This window comes from Asparagus officinalis, chromosome 3, assembly GCF_001876935.1.
Source record: "Asparagus officinalis chromosome 3, Aspof.V1, whole genome shotgun sequence".
Lineage (NCBI taxonomy): Eukaryota > Viridiplantae > Streptophyta > Magnoliopsida > Asparagales > Asparagaceae > Asparagus > Asparagus officinalis.
This window is the reverse complement of record NC_033796.1, coordinates 53488293-53495926: the sequence shown is the minus strand read 5'-3', so window position 1 is coordinate 53495926 and position 7634 is coordinate 53488293. Positions and strand designations below refer to the sequence as shown.

Genomic DNA, 7634 nt, shown 5'->3' with positions numbered 1-7634 from the left:
AATCAAGCTGTTTTTCTGTTGTTGAAAGATTCTCTCAGATTTGATTTTCTGAGGTTGGTTCAAAAATCCTATCTCCAAGGATTTCGTTGCTGTTGTTGCCGAATCTCCAAACCTGAGTGGTTTTGATGATGAAGAATCCAACCCTTGATCTGATTATCAAAAATCCGATCCTTTAACTCTGTCGAGTTTGTTTGAGAACTGAAAATCTCCAACCTGTATGGTTTAGATCTTTTGAATCCAACCTGTGTGGTTCAGATGCCAAAAATCCAACCCGTAACTCAGTTGAGTTCGTTGAGCTTTTATAGGGGGATAAGAGGTTGTAACTGACCCCTAAATCTGGCGTTCAGAACCCAACTTCGCTTCTTAGGATTGAGACGCGAGGTTGGGTGTTAGCTGAACACCATTGAACGCGAGGGTCGCTCGCGTTTTGGCTTGTTGCCTGCTTGGAAACGCGGGGGTCAATGTTGGTTGGACCCCTATGAACGCGAGGGTCGCTCGCATTTGGATTGTGGCTTGGCGACGCGGGGGTCGCCTTCATTTCTAAAGTGGTGACGCGGGGATGACATCCGCATCTCAGAATGAGCTATTTGACTTGTAACTTCTTCTGTGGTGCATTGCAAGGACCGTTGTTCAGTAATCCTGGCTTTTAGCTGTTGTGGAGTGTGAAAGTCGTCAGATTGTAACTTTCACTGCAGATTGTGAAGACTGCTGAATAGGGTTTTCATCCGTCGTCGGAAGTGTCGTTGAATTGTAACTCTTCTCGATCTATGTGAAAAGCCCTCCATTCGCAACTTTCGTTCACCGACCCGAAAACTATTTGATTGTAGCTTTCGTTGTAGGAGCTAGACGGGAATCAACATCCATAGTGTCTTAAAGATGAATATTCGCCCATAGCTCTCTACCAAGCAACTATTCGACTATATGTTTCGATCATCGACCCGAAAGCTATTTGATTGTAGCTTTCGTTGTAGGAGCTAGACGGGAATCAACATCCATAGTGTCTTAAAGATGAATATTCGCCCATAGCTCTCTACCAAGCAACTCACCAACTGAGTCCAACTTTTTATTTCTGAAATCGTCCCACTGCTCATCAGCATCTCTAATAGTTGCTATGATATTAGCCATGCTGTTGTCACAGCCATCAAGATCAATCATCTCAGAAGTGAGGTCGTGTTTGTGGCGATTGTGGAGTTACGGATGCAGTGATTTAGAAAGTCGTCTGATTGTGACTTCCATTGTCGGAGCTTATTTGAATAAGCTATCTATTGTGATTTTTAGACAGCCTACAAACATCATTGGCAGAGACGATGAGCTCTTGGTGCTGGACTTGGATAAGGAGGGACCAAACTTTGAGCTCGGCGAGGCCGTTGTTTTGTACGGTGGCCGTGGCTTTGAAGGAGTTGGGCTGGGCTTTGGGGTCCTTGAGAAGAGGATGGATTTGCTTGCGATCAGTGATGGAGTAGGATAACTCGATGCCGTTGTAGACCGGGGGTGTTTCTGGGGGCTGGGATTGAGTTGAGATGAAGAAGAGAGCGAGGAAGAGGAGAGAGGAAGAGGATGAGGAGGAGGAAGAGGAGGAGGAGGAGGAGGAGGAGGGGGAGGGGGTTAGGAGCAGGATAAGTTTTTTATAAGGGAGTTTTATACAAAAAATCCCATCAACACTGGTCGGAACAGTAACTCCGGCCAAACTTAAGGCCAATATGGCGCCGGAGTTAAAAATTTATACCAATCTGACAAAACTTAAAAAAAATATACCAACTTGTCACCAAGTCTCAAGAAATTATACCAATCTGGTCATTTTGCCCATTTTTATATGATAAAAGCATACACATAACCATATAAAAATTAAAAGAGTTCATGAAAATCATTTCTAAAGATTCTTGATTTTACTCAAAAAATTAAGTTGTTTTTAAAAATTATATATATATATATATATATATATATAGGGTGAGGTTCTAATAAAAACCTCCTTAGCCTAAAAACTAAAAACCTATTTATTGCACTAATGCCATTAAAGAGTGCAGTAAATGTCATTATTATACTGAGTGCAATAAATTGGGTCAACAAACAACCAATGAATGCAGATTCACTGGATTGAATCCAGATTCAATCCAACGAATCCAGTTTCACCTCACATAACTGAATCTGGATTCACTGTAGTGAATCTGGATTCACTCTAGTGAATCTAGATTCACTCATATATAGGGTGGGGATTTTCAGTTGAAAAAAACGAAGACACGTATGAGTGAATCTCAATTCACTACAGTGAATCCAGATTCAGTTATGTGAGGTGTTTGTTTTTTGAAGAATAATGATATTTATTACAGTGAATCCAGATTCAGTTATGTGAGGTGTTTGTTTTTTGAAGAATAATGGCATTTATTGCACTCTTTAATGGCAGACAAATTTATTGCACTCTTTAATAATGATATTTATTGCCATCACTGAATCTGGATTCACTGCAGTATAAGCTCTAATCTCAACCATTGGATGAGATAGATCCAATGACCCACAATGGTTTTTAGTTTTTAGGCTAAATTTATTACACTCTTTAATAATGATATTTATTGCCATCACTGAATCTGGATTCACTGCAGTATAAGCTCTAATCTCAACCATTGGATGAGATAGATCCAATGACCCACAATGGTTTTTAGTTTTTAGGCTAAAGAGGTTTTTATTAGAACCTCACCCTATATATATATATATATATATATATATAATTTTTAAAAACAACTTAATTTTTTGAGTAAAATCAAGAATCTTTAGAAATGATTTTCATGAACTCTTTTAATTTTTATATGGTTATGTGTATGCTTTTATCATATAAAAATGGGCAAAATGACCAGATTGGTATAATTTCTTGAGACTTGGTGACAAGTTGGTATATTTTTTTTAAGTTTTGTCAGATTGGTATAAATTTTTAACTCCGGCGTAGCAACTAATGGCATGTTTGTAATCCAAATTATAATCCACTTAGATGAGTGTTTGGTAAATAGGATGGACTACAATCTATTTTCTGGCTTTGCATTTAGATTAACTGAAATAATTGCACTCTAAATGATAATTTAAGAAGGTGTAAGTGATATACCCTTGTAACACATAAAATGTATATGCAATTGGTCCTTGACTACTTTGCCACTAATTATAATAACTAATGGCATATGTTTGGAAACTTTGAATTATATATAATCCACTTAGGTGAGTAAATATGATGGATTACAATCTATTTTCAATAGTAGAGTGTTTGATAAATTAGTGAATTATAACATATTAATGTTGCCAAAATGACCGAAAATGATAGACTTAGGATTAAGCATTTGAATTTTGTAAAACTATGAGGGGGTGTAATGGTCTTTGACACAATCAGACCTCATGCATTATAATCCACCTAAAAGTAACTTGGTGGGGGGTACCCCAAGTTGTTTCTTGAATTATAATTCAAAATAATCCAGTTGAATGGTAGATATCCAAATGTGGTGTATATATGAACCACTTTATGGATCATAATCCAGTATGACCAGTTACCAAACAATGCCCTAAATCATGCATACATAAAATTTTGTAGAAGAGAACATAGAGGAGAGCTTAAATTAAGTACATCTAACCATTAGACAAAAATTCTGAACCCCTCCCGACCCCCCCTCCTCCGGAACCTCCCGACCCCCCCTCCTTCGGCGGTGTCCGTTGCGGAAATCAGTTTAAAAGGTATGATTTTTCTACTGAGCTTTAGAAATTTCAATTTTATTATTAGTTATTGTTGAATTTGGTTTAAAACCCTAATTATGATAAAAAATAAACGAGTTCAATTCTGAAAACCCTAACTTAACTACATGTTAATTCATTTGAACAACACCAGTAATCATATTTTGTTTAAACACTTATAAACCCTAACTCATTTAAGTTTCATTCGTGCTATAAGTATGTGTGATTATTTAAGTTTGTGATGTGAAAATATGTGAAATAATTTTTTGTAAAAAATAGAGTGATATATAACACATTATAAATTTTTATAATGTGTTATAATCCAATTTAGGTGAATAAAAAAATAACGTTATCCCTAGACTTCCGTCCAATAATTACATCCAATTATTTGGACTTATAATATATGATATACGACTCAGATTTGGGTAGGAGATGAAGTTTTCTCCCAAAAATGAGCGTTTATTTTATATTATAGGAATAAAAAATTGGTACTGAAATTCGTAATTATTGGATCTGTCCTTCTCGGACGGGTTAGGAATATAGTAGTGCATACATCCAACTTTGTATACTTTGTGTATTGAAAGTTTTGGCAGCACCTATTCGTTATTCTCCGTGTACAATAAGCGTATGTTGTTCTGCGTTTCGGGCTATTGCTGATACGCATAATAACATCCGCACAGTGTACAGGGAGAACAGCGGGTAGATGCTGCCGAAATTTTCAAGAAATGAAAATATACAAAGTATATGAAGTTGGATGTAAGCACTACTATATTCTTAATGGATAGAAGCCTTCCTATGACAGCCGCAAGATTAGTGTAATTAGTTTTTACGTATGTTTTATATATATTTTATGTAGATAAATATTCATATTGTTAAATGATATATGAACGTATGTTTGATGTGCGTTGAATGTATAAGAGTAATGGATGTATTAGTAGTTGTGAGACTAATCGTATTTAATATTTATATATAATTTACAGATGAGGATAATTCCTGACAAGTCATGGATAGATATCCCTAGGTATCGTAGATTTCACGACACACGATACAAGGAGGGATGTGAAGCCTTCATGCGTTATGCGGAAATGAATCCGAGAAATTTAAGAAGCGGTGCTATGTACTGTCCCAGACGGAAATGAATCCGGGAAATGAATCCGAGGAATTTCCGTCTGGGTTGCTAACCCAGACGGAATTCTTTATTCCGTCTAGGTTGACTTCCGTCTAGATTGATCAATCTAGACGGAATTCCGTCTAGTTTGAAGCAATATAGACGGAAGCAAAATAAACCAATCAAACTAGACGGAATTCCGTCTAGATGAACTAATCTAGACGGAATTGCAATCAACCTAGACGGAAATTTCCGTCTAGGTTGATCGTTTTTCTACTAGTGTATATAACTAGATTAAATAGTAAGAAAATAATGAGTATGCTTGCCGTACGGGGAGATTTCTCTCGTATGAATCAAATTATTTTCAAATTCACTTCATCGAATATTTATATTCCCCACCAAATATGGCCTGCTATCAGTTTCAAGGAAAAGCTAAACTCAAGTTCATGAGCATCACTAACCTAAGGCCCATATGCTTAGTCTAACAACGTACACACATCTAGCCACTACATACCTTATCTAGTCACACAAAAGAACGGACATGACCACAGCAGGCCACATGAACGGGGATTCAGATCATCTCCATTATCTAAAAAGTAGTGGGGGGATCATCACATAAACACAACCATTGATTATCTAGTTGGTAGTTGTGATTTTTTCTTTTAGTACAAATTAGGAATGAGTGCAATACACGGGGGTATGATAAGTGTTAGATTTAGATTGTATCATAACCGCCAATTAAGTAATCAACGATTAAGATTAAAAATAGTGGTCTCTCCATTACTTTTTGGTAGCGGAGAGGATCAAAATTCCATGAACGTACCCTTGAACTGGGATATATAGCATATGCCCCTCCGGAAAAAAAAAAAAAGAACATGTATGGGACATGTCTATGAGAGTGGTGCCCATTAAAAGATGCAACAATTTGAAAGTTCTTTCTCCACCCTTACGCATCAAACCACGAGCTCAATGGTCGGCTTTTCCAGAGTGGACCCTTGGTGTTACTTGCTCAAGAAAGTTGTGCTCCTCCACCCACACGCGTCATGGGGTGTTTTTGCGAAAGGAGGTAGGATTTTATTTATTTATTTATTTTTTAAATCCCTTCTTCTTTTGTGATATTTGTTTCTTTCTTGGGATATTGCATGATTTAGTACTGACGTGTGGATTTTTGTATTTCCAAATAAAACGGGCATCCTTAATTATTTTGAGGTTAATTGGGAACTTTCATGAATCATTGTGTTTTTAACTTAAGCAAGAGTTTCTTTTTATTATTACACATTCTAGAAGTTAAAGAAGAACTTGGAGTTTGGTCCAAGTTGAAGGATTTGATATGCCAATTAAAAAAAAAAATTCAGATGTTTCTATAAAACAACAGAAGGTGTTGGAGGATATATGATTTGGAAAATAAAAGGCAAAAAAATAGGTAGAACAACAGTAATAGGCAAACAATATGTGAGCATCATGCATGTAGGATTCACGTGATGAGTACATGCAATGGAAAAAGAAAAAACAAGTAGCTAAATGTTGGATAACAGTTTCTTAATATGTTTTCTAATTTGTTTTGATAACATGTTATTGGGATTCCTAATCTGTTTTGGTAACATGATTCCAAATCTGTTTTGATAACAGGTTATTAGGATTCCTAATCTGTTTTGTTTTTTGTTTTTAAATTCCTAGTATGTTTATGATTTTAGGATTTCTATATATATGGAACAATTGGAAGAGAGAATTGAGAAGAAAATTGGGGATATTTGGAGCACAGAAAAGAGGTATTTTCTGAGCTATTGATTAAGGTTTTGTTTGGAGAGAATTAAAGATTTGTTGGTGAGATTAATTTATGAGTTTGAGTGATTTGTAATCTCAGTTTGTACTCGTTTTCTCTATTAGTGAAAAACCCTATCCCCTTCTTACCCCGTGAACGTAGGCAACTTGCCGAACCACGTTAAAATTGGTTGTTTGTGTTTGTGGCATTGATTTGGTTCGTTTGGCCTTCTCTCGACGTTCGTTTGATTTGATTTCTCGTAGCACGTTGGTTTGGTTGTTTGGCTTTCGCAGCGCTCAACAAGTGGTATCAGAGCTCGGACTACGCTTGAGCTATTTGGAGGAGTAGATCGTTTTGGAGGCTCGCCTAGGGCTTCGTTTTGGTAAAGACTCTATCTTTTTAGTTTTGGATCTATTCTTCATTTGTTCCATATTTGTTTTGGTGCTTTGAGAAAGATGATCGGGAAAGAAGGAGTTATGGAGGATACTTCCGGCGTGAAGACGTCCAAAGTTTGAATATTCACTCTATGAAGATAGATATGAAAAAATTTAATGGCACAAACAATTTTGGTCTTTGGAGATGTGAAGTCTTGGATGCGCTCAATGCGTAAAATTTGAAAGATACTTTGGAGTTGGACGGGAAACCGGACGACATTGAGGAGAAGGTTTGGAGAAAGATGAATAGAACGGCGTGTGGTGTGATTAGATCTTATTTGACTCAAGATTTAAAATATGATGTGATCAATGAGACTTCGGCTAAGAAGATTTGGGAGATCCTAGAGGGCAAGTATTTAACCAAGAGCGTAGAGAACTACTTGTATTTGAAGAGGAGGCTTTATCGCTTCCAATTAAAGAAGGGGACCTCTATTGGTGATCACATGAACCACTATACGAAGCTTCTTACGGATTTGGCGAATGTAGATGTGATGATTGAAGATGAGGACAAGGCGTTGTTGTTGTTAAGTTCCTTCCCTGACGAGGAATATGAAACCTTCTGTAGGGTGAATATTTGATTTCCCGAAAGAGGGAGTTTCGTTTGTATTTATAAGAAGGCTTATTA

The 7634-nt window shown here is 36.7% G+C and overlaps 1 protein-coding gene across 1 annotated transcript in view; it reads left to right on the top strand.

Moving 5' to 3' along the window:
- Positions 1456-7634, top strand: part of LOC109834143 (probable D-2-hydroxyglutarate dehydrogenase, mitochondrial) — a 14297-nt gene continuing 8118 nt past the window's right edge. The window contains exon 1 of the mRNA XM_020402067.1: positions 1456-1459. The gene's annotated coding sequence lies outside the window, so the exon portion shown is untranslated. The remainder of the gene's footprint in view (positions 1460-7634) is intronic.